Source organism: Jaculus jaculus, chromosome 2, assembly GCF_020740685.1.
Source record: "Jaculus jaculus isolate mJacJac1 chromosome 2, mJacJac1.mat.Y.cur, whole genome shotgun sequence".
Taxonomy (NCBI): Eukaryota; Metazoa; Chordata; class Mammalia; order Rodentia; family Dipodidae; genus Jaculus; species Jaculus jaculus.
In genome coordinates, this window is record NC_059103.1 from 165,782,640 (window position 1) to 165,797,077 (window position 14,438).

At 45.2% G+C, this 14,438-nt stretch overlaps 1 pseudogene; it reads right to left on the reverse strand.

Moving 5' to 3' along the window:
• Window positions 1–2,099: 2,099 nt before the first annotated feature.
• Window positions 2,100–3,080, reverse strand: LOC101600332 (annotated as a pseudogene).
• Window positions 3,081–14,438: the final 11,358 nt, after the last annotated feature.

The window sequence follows — 14,438 nt, forward strand, 5'->3', positions numbered from 1 at the left end:
TATTTTATTTATTTATTTATTTTGTTTTTTCGAGGTACGGTCTCACTCTGGTCCAGGCTGACCTGGAATTAACTATGTAGTCTCAGGGTGGCCTTGAACTCACAGCGATCCTCCTACCTCTGCTTCCCGAGTGCTGGGATTAAAGGTGTGCGCCACCATGCCCTGCCAGGAAGGTATTTTAAAGGAATAAAGTTTAGTTCAGAATAAGAGGGGGAGAAAACAGAAAGAAAGCAGACTCCTCTGTGACTGGAGGGCTTCCAGAGATGTGAAACCCAGTTTTTGTGGGGACTGAACTTTTTTTTTTTTGACTCACAGATTTTTTTTTTATAATTTGTCTACAGTATCATTTCCTTATGAAATGAACTAATACAGCTCAATTAAACCATATCAAATCATAATTATCTGAAATGTAAATTGTAAACTCCTAACAGCTAAATTTACAACCTTGCATTTGCTTAGGACAGCCAGTTTCCTACACACAGAGCATGAGAGTAAACCAGTTTAACAAGGAGCATCTAGAAGGTTCATCTGGCAACTCAAAAAGCAGAATTTCAACAAGCCCAAGGCACAGTTACAAGAGAGCAAGAGTTCTTGTGCAACCTACAGCAAATGCAGCAAGGACGATTAAGACATAGAAAATACGGGAAAGCTTGTAAAAATATTATGAAAATATTTCTACATAGATATCTTGCTTTCATCTTTAGATCAAGAAAAGAGAAAACACTTTAAAATTTAAAATAATGTTTGGTCTGTCTACTAACCACCTTAAAATGCTTTAATCCTTATTTGAATTGTAGTGAGAAATACTGAGGGACAAAAAAATTAATAAAAAAAAAAAAACAAGAAAAAGAAATCAATACCCTTTCACAGAGAGCCAAAGTACAATTGCTGATTTCCTTTAATATACTTACCTTATATTGTCACTGAAGAGGACTATTAAGAGAAACTTAACTTTTAAACCAGAAGAGTTTAAAACAAAATGATCTCAAGTGACCACTTCTTGTTATTTCAGAAATAAAACTCTGAAAGCCATTTTAAACCATAAGATTTTTCAAGTAAGCAAGAAAGTAATTTTAATTATGCAGAAACCAGCATTCTGTAGCTTTTCAAAAGAAAGTTATCTGCAGTTTGTTTTGTGTTAAATGTCTCAAGTGACATACTTGCTTAAATTTACATGGCTCCTGCTAGTCTTTCATTAACCAATGCAGCTTTTCAATACATCAATCAAATATGGTATTTGTAATTCAACTCTTATTTCAAATAATCATTCTGAAAACATTATTATTTTTATATTTTTTAACACCAGTAAAGATGGACTTTTTGGATGAGAAAAGGGAAAGGAGAATACCTCTCTCCTGCAGTTCTCCAGATTCCTTTGCTTCAAGTGTGGTGGTGTAAAACTGGCATAAAGAGGGTAACAGAGACAAGGACTCTAAGGCACCCTCAGCATAAGGAATTGAAAGGAAGTTTCCAGTTGGTGTCTTTGTAATTAAACTTCTGTTAAGAATCAGTAAGACACAGCCAATGACCAGGTCAACTACTCCCAAAGGACAAGTCTACCATTGTATCAGCCTTGTATACATGCCCAGTGTTTGGGCAAGCTTAGGTAATCCTGCTCCGGCCAATGTAGGCAGGATCTACTCAGAAATGAGAATGAGAACTGAAATGAGAAATCAAAGGTACTGTTAAGCTGAGACGGTTTAAAATGAAGTCAATGGCTGTAATTAATAAACAGAACATTTGGGGAACATTATGGCTTAAAATGTGTTTACTTTTCGTTCCACAAATAAACATAGATGTGTTGCTCTGAAACGCAATAAAGGCATGCACCTCTATCAGCAGATTTAGCACTTCTGATCAAATAAGATATCAACTTCTTAAAAAGTATGCTTCATGCTGGGTGTGGTGGCGCACGCCTTTAATCCCAGCACTCGGGAGACAGAGGTAGGAGGATCACCGTGAGTTCGAGGCCACCTTGAGACTCCATAGTGAATTCCAGGTCATCCTGGGCTAGAGGGAAACCCTACCTCGAAAAACCAAAAAAAAAAAAAAAAAAAAAAAAAAAGTATGCTTCATGCGCTGCTGTTTTATATGTGATTTTAATACATTATTTCTTTTTGGAACTTGAACTAGAGGCAGAATGGGTTGATCCAGAAGACGACCTGTGGTGCCTTTTGGGTGACCGTGATCTTGTTCGTCTTTTTTTGCGATTTCCAGGTGAAGAAGATCGAAAACGTCTTCTCTTCCTGCTCCTCTCAGGAGAAGATGAAGAACTTGAGTAAGATCTCTTTTGTGGGGAAGAAGAGCCCCCATGGGACCTGGAGCTAGATCTTGATTTTGACCCACGAGATCTCGAGTGTTCTCTGGAACTGGAACGAGATCTTGACTGCCAGTTGGAAGAACTTCTTGAACCGGACGGGGACCTAGACCTTGAACTTGAGGGGGAGGATGAGCGTGATGAAGATGGAGGATGTGGAGATCGGGACTTTGAACGGCTCCCTCTATTCAGTTTCTTTTTATTACTCTCTTCTTCACTGGCGTCAGTTATACTTCGAGAGATCAGCATCATCTTCATCCTCATCCTCATCTAATTTATATTTAGAAAGATCTTCACCCTCATCCTCTTCCTCGCCCTCTGATTCTTTATCTTCTACTTCCTTTAATATAGACGCAGGACCAACTGCCTTTCCCCTACACTTTTTCTTTTTACGTCCAAACTCATCATATTCTCCATCCGATTCTTCTCTTTCTATATACTCAACATTTCCTCTTTCATTAAAACCACCACCATATCCTGTTCTTTCTTCTAATTTAGTATACTTTGGAGTATTACACATGTTACACTCTGATCTTCTAGCCCAATTCACATTACTGCAAGGTTTACATCGCCAGTCATTAGCACTAAAAAGGCCTCGGCTCTTTTCTGCACGTGTCTTTCCTATTTCTGTGCCCCCAGCTTTCATCTTCTGGGCCTCGGTTGTTTTCTCCCGACCACATCTTCTAGCAAAGTTAACGTTTCCACATTTCTTGTCAGGGCAGATCCAGTCCCCGTCACTGACTCGGAAATTCTTGGCGGACATCTTGGATGACCGCAGCGACGTCTTCACCGCAGGCCGGGGACTGAACTTTTAATTCGATGGGAAAGCCCGCCCACCTCGAATGTGTGATTGGTCAGCTTGCGTGAAGGAGAACTGCGCTGATTGGTGGGTGGGGGAACCCACCTGCCTCACCCAATCAGATCGTGCGTCCTGTTCAGGTGTGGGTGGATTCCTCCTCCGAACCCAGGCTGATTGGTTGAGAATACCTGGTGAAGGTGTATCCAGGGACATTGACCAGACTCTAAAATGTGTCTTTAGGGGGCCCATGGATATGGTGCTTTTTTTCTTCTTACCCTCTGTGGAGCTTCAGTGAAATAATCCTTCTCTCCTCCCCTGACAGCAATGCTGGGGTGGGAAGGGACACATTTTTATTATTGTTTTCACTTTTTTTTTTTTGGTCTTTTTTCCAAAGCAAGGTTTCACTCTAGCTCAGGCTGACCTGGAATACACTATGTAGTCTCAGGGTGGCCTCGAAATCATGGCGATCCTCCTACCTCTGCCTCCCAAGTGCTGTGATTAAAGGTGTGCGCCACCATGCCCGGCTTTGTTTTCTTTTTTTAACATAAATATTTATTTATGAGAGACAGAGAGAGAGGGAGAGAAAGAGAAAGAGAAAGAGAGAGAGGGAGAGAGAGAGAGAGAGAGAGAGAGAGAGAGAGAGAGAGAGAGAGAGAGAGAGAATGGGCACACCAGGGCTTCTAGCCACAGCAAACAAATTCCAGATGCATGCGCCACCTTGTGCATCTGACTTATGTGTGTTCTGGAGAATTGAATCTGGGTCCATAGGCTTCACAAGCAAACAACTTAACTGCTAATCCATCTCTCCAGCCCTTGTTTTTACGTTTAAATATTTTATGTTTTTCATTTATTTATGAGAGAGAGAGAAAGAGAGAATAGGTGTACCAGGGCCTCCAGCCATTGCAAACAACTCCAGATGCATGTGGCCCCTTGTGCCGAAAGGCCCAAGAATTCAGAAGCCCAGAAATACTATCACGCTCCAAAGGGAGCTTAAGCGGGCCCCTGCTTACCTCAAACTCCAGGCTTTACTCTCTGTTGAAAGCAAGTAAAGAATCCCTCTTCTCATTATATCAGAGCCCACTCCTAATATAAAACTAAGTAAAAATGGCATGAGATAGCCCTCAAGGATGGGAAATGAGTAATAAAGTAAAGCACTTATTTGGTTTCTGTAAATAGCCTACACCATAAGCCTTAATAGCCCACACTGTAAGCCTTAGTAGCCTGCACCATAAGCTGTAGCAGCCTGCCTCAGACCACCAAGGTCATAGGAGACTGATACACACTCTGCTACCCTTACCCAAGGACCTGCGCAAATGCTGACCACCAAGGTCATAAGAGACTGATTGGTCCACGAGGGGCTTGAACAAATTAAACTAATTGGCTTAGAAACTATGGGGTGGCACAAACTGACTGGCTTGCACCCTGCGGGCTCCTGATATTAAAAAAAATGATTGGTCTAATGCACAGGCTTTGTTAGAAACCCTATAAAAACTGTCCCGTTCCTGCATTTGGGGCTCTGCAGTCCTCTACCCCTGTGCGGTGTACGACTGTGGGCCCCAGCGCGCTTGGAATAAAATCGTCTTGCAGTTTGCATCAAGACTGCTTCTCATGAGTGATTTGGGGTGTCGCCATATCTGGGCAGAGCGTGGGGTCCTCATTTTGGGGGTCTTACAGTGCATCTGGCTTACCTGGGTCCTTGGGAATTGAACTTGGGTTCTTTGGCTTTTCAGGCTAGTGCCTTAACCATTATACCATCTATCCAGCTCTCCAGCTCTTGTTTTTACTTTTAATTTCTATGGAAGCACATGTTTTTAAATCCCCATATATAAATATATATATATATATATATATATATATATATATATATATATATATATATATATATATATATATACATATATATAAAATCTAAGGTACATGTTTGTTTACATGGGCTCCTGGACCATGTGGTGTATTTCCTCTCTCTCCACTTTCCCTTCCCTTCCTCTTCCTCCGCTCTATCTCTCTTTCATGTCCCTGTAATATGTGAATAAAATGTGGTGGTTTAAAAATCAGTTTCTTTAGTTTGGATTGCCAATTCTTTGGCTAATTTGCTAGCATGAACTCAGGGCTTGGGGTTCCAGGAATCACCCCAGACCTGCAAATTAATCCACTACAGATTTACAGTGCATTCAATACTGCACAGGTCTCAGGAAGCTTGCCAAGCCAGCCCCCTAAAAAAATTGGCCTGGACCAGGAAGGAGGAGGAGGTGGAGTCACTGTCCCCTTGGCTATCTTGGGCTATCAAGGGACCCCTTTTCCCTGTCTACCCCAGCCAAAGAAAGTGACTTCTACAGTGTTCCACAAGCACCTTGAACTCCTGAGCTATCTTCCCAGAAAAGTCATCGGACCTTTCTTTATGTGGCATCTAACCTTTCCAAACTGTCTGCTGCTCCTTTGCCTCCTACAGTCCATTAAGGGTCTCTAGATGCCCATCAGCTGGACTGCAGAGCAATCTGGGAAGTGACTCACCAGCACTGTTTAGGATGAGATAGGTTCTCTAAAGGACTCTCTGGTGCTGTGGGCCAGGTGAGGAGGGACCAGAAGCAGTGTGCTCTTTGACTGGCTCTCCCTCCTGTTTGCTACATCACAGACAAAACCTGCTTGAGCAGACTGGTGGGGGTCTCTGGGTGGCACACTCCCTAGGCACTAAATGACGTAGCTCTTCCTGGTTCTTATGCTTTCTGCTGTAGCACAGGCTTCCACACAGGTCATGAAAGCTTTCCCAATAACCCCACAATTCTATGTCAATAGACACCTTTTGTAATGGGACACAATGGGTCACATCTTGGTGAGTACAAAGCTAAAAACAAGCACAGCCAAGATGTAAGAGAGTGGGGACTGGTTTATCACCTGATCAGGTAAGTAGAGTCATTTTATTTTTTAAAAAATTTAATTTTTTATTGACAACTTTCATAATTGTAAACAATATCCCATGGTAATTCTCTCCCTCCCTCCACTTTCCCCTTTGAAACTCCATTCTCCGTCATATCCCTTCCCCCTCTCAATCAGTCTCTCTTTTATTTTGCTGTCATGATTTTTTTTTAAATATTTTTTGTTCATTTTTTATTTATTTATTTGAGAGCGACAGACACAGGGAGAAAGACAGATAGAGAAAGAGAGAGAGAATGGGCGCGCCAGGGCTTCCAGCCTCTGCAAACGAACTCCAGACACGTGTGTCCCCTTGTGCATGTGGCTATCGTGGGACCTGGGGAACCGAGCCTCAAACCGGGGTCCTTAGGCTTCACAGGCAAGCGCTTAACTGCTAAGCCATCTCTCCAGCCCTTGATGTCATGATTTTTTCTTCCTATTATGATGGTCTTGTGTAGGTAGTGTCAAGCACTGTGAGCTCATGGATATCCAGGACATTTGTGTCTGGAGGAGCATGTTGTAAGGAGTCCTACCTTTCCTTTGGCTCTTACATTCTTTCCTCCACCTCTTCTGCCATGGACCCTGAGCCTTGGAAGGCGTGATCGAGATATTTCTGTGCTGAGCACTCCTCTGTCACTTCTTCTTAGCACTATGGCACCTTCTGAGTTATCTCAAGGTCACTGCCATCTGAAAAGAAAGGTTCTCTAACCAAAAGTGAGAGTAGCATTAATATAAGGGTATGAACTTTAAAAGAAGTGCTTACTGGGGCATTTTGGTGAGCATAGTATATACATTTAGCCAGACACCAGGAGACATTACACCCCTAGGTCTCATGACTACCCCTGTTGTAGATTTTCAGTATTAGGGATGTATTCCCTCACATGGAGCAGGTCTCCAGTCAAATTAGAGAGCGGTTGGTTTCCCCCATAACAGACATGCCACTATGGCACCCGTTGGCTCATTTGGCCTGGCTGGTCAAATTTAAGGTTTGCAGTGTCCACTGTTGAGTATCTCCACTGGTGATTTCTCTCTATCCCATTGAACTGCATGTAGCATAGCTTTTTCCAGCTTTCTGTCAGCTGGTCTACATGGAGGAAGTTTTTAGCTCAGCTCCAGCAGGATTTCTCAGTGACTGTGCAGCCTGTGGAGTAGAAGAGTAATTTTCAAACCAATGCTCCCGCAACAAAGGAAGTATGGAGATTTTATCCAGGGAGCCCGTATATTCACAGAGAGGAGGTCCATTCCTGAGCATGCTCAGTTCAAAGTCATAAATAAGAAGGAAAGGCAAGTGGAGTGTACTGGCTCAAACCTGTAATCCCAGCACTTGGAAGGCTGAGGTAGGAGGAGCACTGTGAGCTTGAGGCCAGCCTGGGCTACAGAGTAAGTTCCAGGTCAGTCTGAGCTACAGGGAGACCCTGTCTCAAAAACCAAAACCACATATGTAGGGAGCCAATGCAAATGCCATTACAAGATGACGCTGGCTTCCTGCCAGTATTGAGGTAAACATTTCCTTATTTAGGCAGTGCCTTGGCGCCAACCTCGCTTGAGGTTGCGCATGCGCTTGATGCACCTTGTCTTAAGCCTATCCCGTGGCTCCTGGTGGCGGGTGAGCCTTGGCAGCCAATCAGTAGACGCCCCGTAGTGCTCGGCCCTATAAAAGCAGCTGTAATCCTACCCTCCTCACCCCTCGCCATCAGCTTTCCTGTTAACCAAGAGGCTCTCCAATAAAGTGTGATCAAGAAGGATCTTCGTTTGCTGGTCGTTCTTCTCCTGCTGGTCAGGGGGTTCGCCGCAAAGTGGTGCCGAAATCCCGGGACGCCGGGTGCTTTGTGGTCACCGGGCGAGGGGCCGAAGAGGATCCAGAACTTGACACACGGAGAGGAAGACGTCGGTAAGTCATCCCCAGTCATAATGTTTTTTCACTTAGATCCCTACCTGATCCTTGTTATTTTCATTCCTGTGTGGTTTATTGTCCTTGTCGTTTGCTGTGAGCGCAACATGGGCAACTCAGAGGACAGAATAGGTAAGGGTACACTGCTGTTTTGGCGGCTGATTCACTCTTGCTTAAGTAAAGAAAACCACATGGAACTTATTAGAAGGGGACAGGAAATTCTCGCAAGGCATCAGGATAGCCTTTCTGAGTCAGATTCAAATGGGGAGTCAAAAACTAGGCCTAGAAAAAGAAAAAAAATAAAAAAGAAGGGATTAAACAAAGATAAAAGTTTAAAAGATGAGCTCAGAGAAACAGGTGAAATCTATAATTGCCCCCCCCAGGGGGAAAAAGGAGCCTTTGACAGGCTCTATCCTCCCATTGAGGAGCTTACACATTTAAATGTACTTGACACAGATGAGGAGGCTAGCTCCGATTCTGCAGAGGAGGAAGAAAAAAAATTATTTAAAGGGGAAGAGGAAAGACTAAAGGAGGCCACCGCCTGTTATAGAAAAGAGCGATATAGGTCCCCGCCTAGATGCCCTCAGCTGACAAAGGGGCCTCAAGGCCAAGGGTGTGGTCCTTTACAGTCGATAGAGCCTTCTGCACCCCCACCCTATAACTCCCCTGGGGACACATGCCGCTTCATTAAAACAAAAACCTGGTCGCGGCTGGCCTCCGCTTTTCCCGTTTTTGAGGACCCAGTAACTCAACAAAGGAGACATGAACCAGTTCCCTATAAACAACTAAAGGATTTGGTTCAGGCTGTCAAGGATTTTGGACCAGGTGCAGATTATTCCGTTGCATTGTTGCACAGGATTATTACAGCAGGGCTCGGAGCCTATAGTAAGAATGTTTAGACCCGATTCCCCTCAAATTGTTGAATGCCTAATTGTTTTGGAGGCCTTTCAGACATTCTCTATTTCTTTTAACTTGTTTACGGATTCCTTATATGTGGCTAATGCGGTTGCTGGCCTAGAGACTGCTGCTTCTGTTCGCTCTGCTAGTCTGGTGTCTAATATTCTTTTACAACTTCAGTCTTTAATTTTGCAGTGAACTTGCCCTTTCTATGTCTTAGATAATAAATAAAAAGGACCGGATCTTGTTATAATAAGATCCAGGGGAGCTGTTTGTGTTTTTCCACAGGAACAGGATTCTCCTCATTGGGTTCCAGCCTGGCTGGTGAGGACAGTCAAGCGATCTCCGGAGGAGGGTCCAGAAGACAGTAAGGTCCATCAGGGCGGAGATGATAAAGGTCTTGTGGATAATCTTCCTCCTGTGCCTGAAATCCATTAAAGGAGAGCCACGTTGGGGTATTCTGTCAACCTTTCCCAAACCTATGCCGGTGCTCCATTCTGCCACGGTCTTCCCTCGCTTCTTTACAACTCCATTTTCAAAGTGGATTTTATGTGGAACAAATGGCAGCTGCACGGACTTTACACCCTTTGTACTGTTACAAGGAGGACTTGTAGCTTGCAATAATGTGCCCGGGACCCTCCATACAGAGACTCAAGTGGAAGAGGGTGTTAATGACATTGGACATGGCTGTGAGAGGAATACTTCCTTTGCCCCTGCGCCGGCGTGTGTTCATCCACCGTTTCTGTTCGTTCTTAGTATGCTATGGTCCTTAGGGTGCCCCGGTGGGTCCCCGTGCCTGTAGAGGCCCCCAGCATGCTATCGCTATTCAGACAAAAAAGAGATTTTGGTATCACAGCAGCAGTGATAGTGGCTGTGGCCGCAATAGCAGCTGCTGCCACAGCAGCCGGTGTGGCCATGGCCACTTCGGTACAGACTGCTGAAACTTTGAATAGTTTGGCCTCCTCCACTACCGTGGCCCTGGAGACTCAGACAGCCCTAAATTCCCATCTAAAGAGTGTTCTCTTATTTTAAGGAATGGGTAGGAGTGGGAATGTTCCTGGTGTGCTGCCTGGGAGGATGCGTACTTTGTCTCTGGTTGATTTGCCGCCTGTGAACCCAGACCAAGAGAGACAAGATGGTCATTTCTCAAGCGCTCGCTGCTTTGGAAAGTGGTTCCTCCCCCTAAATTTGGCTGTCAGCTTTAAAAGGCAAATAGCTCCCCTGGCCCTTTCACCCTCAGGGTCTCAGAGTACCCATTGCACGAGGATGGGCAGGGATCTGGTAGCTTTCGTTTGACCACCGCCTTTGCACTCTCAGGGGGTCTGTCCCATTGCACTGAGGAAGGGGAGGTTGAACTTCTTCCCTTGATCGGTCAACACATCATGAGGTGCAGACCTGATCGGGAAGGTGGCTATTTTTCCTGAGCTATGCCATAAGTTAATAAAAAAGGGGGAACTGTAGGGAGCCAATGCAAACGCCATTACAAGATGGCGCTGGCTTCCTGCCAGTCTTGAGGTAAACATTTCCTTATTTAGGCAACGCCTTGGCGCCAACCTCGCTTGAGGTTGCACATGCGCTTGACGTACCTTCTCCCTAGCCTATCCCGTGGCTCCTGTGGGCGGGTGAGCTTTGGCAGCCAATCAGTAGATGCCCCGTAGTGCTCGGCCCTATAAAAGCAGCTGTAATCCTACCCTCCTTGCCCCTCGCCATCAGCTTTCCTGTTAACCAAGAAGCTCTCCAATAAAGTGTGATCAAGAAGGATCTTCGTTTGCTGGTCGTTCTTCTCCTGTTGGTCAGGGGGTTCGCCGCACACATAAACAGATGGGGGAAAAGGGGGGCTGGAGGGGCAGTTCAACCATTAAAAGCACTTGCTTGCAATGCCCAGTGGTCTGGGTTTGATTTCCTAGTGCCCATGTAAATCCATAGGCACAAATCGGCAGTAGCACATGCATTTGGAGTTCATTTGCAGCGGCAAGAGGCCCTGGCGTGCCCATACTCAATCTCTCACTCTTGTTTTCACTCTCTCTTTTCCTCACAAATAAATAAAATATTTCCAATGTTATTCAAGGTTATTTTCAGCTACATAGTTCAAGGCCAGCCCAAGGGACTTGAGACTCTATTTTTTTTTTTTTTTTTTTGGTTTTTCGAGGTAGGGTCTCACTCTGGCTCAGGCTGACCTGGAATTCACTATGTGGTCTCAAGGTGGCCTTGAACTCTCGGAGATCCTCCTACCTCTGCCTCCTGAGTGCTGGGATTAAAGGCGTGTGCCACCACGCCCAGCTTCTTTTTTTAAAAATTTTTATTAGCATTTTCCACGATTATAAAAAAATATCCCATGGTAATTCCCTTCCCCCCCCCCACTTTCCCCTTTGAAATTCCATTCCCCATCATATTACCTCCCCATCTCAATCATTGTACTTACATATATACAATATCAACCTATTCAGTACCTTCCTCCCTTCCTTTCTCTTCCCTTTATGTCTCCTTTTTAACTTACTGGCCTCTGCTACTGAGTATTTTCATTGAGACTCTATTTTTTTTTTTAATTTTTTTTTAAAATTTATTTATTTGATTTTTTAAAAAATATTTTATTTATTTATTTGAGAGCAACAGAGTCAGAGAGAAAGACAGATAGAGGGAGAGAGAGAGAATGGGCGCGCCAGGGCTTCCAGCCTCTGCAAACGAATTCCAGACGCGTGCGCCCCCTTGTGCATCTGGCTAACGTGGGACCTGGGGAACCGAGCCTCGAACCAGGGTCCTTAGGCTTCACAGGCAAGCGCTTAACCGCTAAGCCATCTCTCCAGCCCGAGACTCTATTTTTAAGAAAGGTGGGGTTGGAGAGATGGCTTAGTGGTTAAGACACTTGCCTGTGAAACCTAAGGGCTCAGGTTTCATTCTCCAGGTCCCATGTAAGCCAGATGCACAAGGTGGACCATGCATCTGGAGTTTGTTTGCAGTGGTTAGAGGCTCTGGCATGCCCATTCTCTCTCTCTCCCTCTATCTGTCTTTCTCTCTGTGTCTGTCGCTCTCAAATAAATAAATAAATTAATTAAAAAAAATAACAGAAGGAAAAAAAAAATAACAGAAGGACATTTTGAAGGTACATTCCTATAGGAGTTTGCCTGCCAAGGTGGCTGCCTGACTTTGGATCTAACTCACTCCCTGGCTAGAGTGTGTGGGAACATGAGCCTTAGCCCTGCCAGACTCCTCAGGGAGTGACCCAGCCTCCTCATATGTCCATTGTGTTGTGTGTCCATTGACTGTGAGAGGGTGGGTGCCGCACTGCACCCTTCACACACATAATTGCTTCTCAATGCCCAGGTCTTATAGGTGGTACCATGTACAGAAAGGGAGGAGGAAGGGGCCCTGAGCAGGCAGGATTAAAGATCCCACAATGGGGAGGTTGCCTCAGATCATCTGGGTTGGCTCCAACTGCCTTCATATGTCCTTTTACAAGCAAAACACGGGGACTTAACATACAGAAAAGGCGATATGAGCCTGAAGCGGAAAGGATGACCACACACCAATGAAAGGCTGGAAATCGGGGACTACTCCCTAGAGCCTTCAAGGGGGAGCCCACTGATTTTAGATTTCTGGCCTGTAGAACTGTAAGAAAAAAAAAAAGTCCCAGCTTGTGGGTAATATATTACAGGAGCCATAGCCAACTAAACCAGCAAATGGCCTCAGAGGATTAATTTCTATGCATTCAATAAACATTTACTAGATGCCAGGCACTGTGACATGTGCTAAGACACAACCATGAAGGGGGCCAGCCCAGCCCCATGAAGCGGGCGTCTAGTCAGAGGACCCCCTGAAAGAAGGGCTGTGCTCTAAATGACTCCAGAAAAGAGGAAGAGAACGATGGCTGCGTAACAGTCACCTGCCCCGCCATACATGAGTGGCGTAATGAATTCCTGCGTCATTCATGTACAGGCCGTCTTGTGGTGAGGGGTGGTCTCCAGAGAAAGCGGGGCCCAGCTGCACAGCCATAACGTCGGAGAAGACCCCTAATCAGAAGTGTCCCGAAAGAGTGGGTTTTCCATGTCAACACAGACACCAGGTGCAGGTAATTAACACCAACCTTCAGGGAGAGGTCTGCCTCTGACAACACCTTGTTCAGATGAGTGAAAACATGTTAGAGCTAGAAGCTTCCACGTTCAGGCAAGCCCTGTGCCTTCCCATATGTACGCCGGTCACTTCAAGCAGGCGGTGACCTCATGGAATCACCCCATGCGGTACGTTGCAGAGTGGCTAAGTGCCTACCTAGCACCACCCTGGTATTACAAGGCACCCGAGTGTGAAGAGCAGCTGCTGATCTTGGCCAGAATACTGGATGCCTGAACCACCACCAGGAGAAGTCAGGTGGGGCCTGATGGGGGAGAGGGCTGGGTGGGCACATGCATTCTGCAGCTCCCTTCTCCCATATGCGTGGTGAATCCAAGCCTCCCAGCACCTGCTTCTCAGAGCCTTAACCATTCCCCTTCTTCCACCTCTTTGGTGGGTTAGAGACAACGAATAGGAAGACATTTTACATACCTCAGGCTCTGGCCAGGCACAATGACACATGCCTATAACCCTGTCACTCCTGAGGCTGAGGCAGGAGAATCATGAGTTCAAGGCCAGCCTGTGCTACAATAGAGAGACTTCTTTACCTCAAGGGAAAAGAAATAGAGCTCAGCCAAGCACAAGGAAAGTTTTTTTTTTTGTTTGTTTTCGTTCTACTTTTTTTTTTCCCCCAAGTTGTGTCTCATTCTTGCCCAGGCTGACCTGGAATTCACTAGGTAGTGCCTGGCTGGTTTCAAACTCATAGCTACCCAAGTGTTGGGATTAAAGGCATGTACCACTACACCTAGTTTCCAAGGAATACTTTTAATCACATGTATTACCCTGTTAACTCTGGAAGCAACGAACTCTAATATTGCTTTTTGCAGAGTACAAAAAGCAATTTTCCTCTAAATGGTGTTTTAGTAGCTACCATTGGGTGGTGACTGACTCATGTGATCCTCCTACCTCTGCCTCCTAAATGCTGGGGTTAAAGGCAGGCACCACCATGCCTGCCTCAGCATGAGAGACTCTTAAGGACCTATGAACAGCTCTATGATGCTCAGCATTGTCATCTGCTAGGATAAACCAAGGACGTGCTGACCATGTGGCTTCCTTTAGAAGTATTTGTTGTGACTCTCTCCCTCTCTCTCTTTTTTGTAGATACACTGACTTGGATTCCATCTCTGGATTTCTGTGTCCTTCCTGATCAAGAAGACAGGTCACAAGAGCTTGGAACGGGGCTGGAGAAGATGGCTTAGTGGTTAAGGCACTTGCCTGCAAAGCCAAAGGATCCCGGTTCGATTCCCCAGCACCCACGTAAGCCAGATGCACAAGGAGCCGCATGTGTCTAGAGTTCGTTTGCAGTGGCTGGAGGCCCTGGCGCGCCCATTCTCCCTACCTCTTTCTCTCTCTCAAATAAATAAATAAATATAATAATTAATAATAATAATAATAATAAAAGAGCTTGGAACAACAACAACAAAAAAAAGAAGAAGACAGGTCACCTCCCAGAGCCCAGAAGCTAGAAGTGTCCTGTGGTCACCTGCGGCCTTTTGACCTGGTAGCATAATAAAAATGTT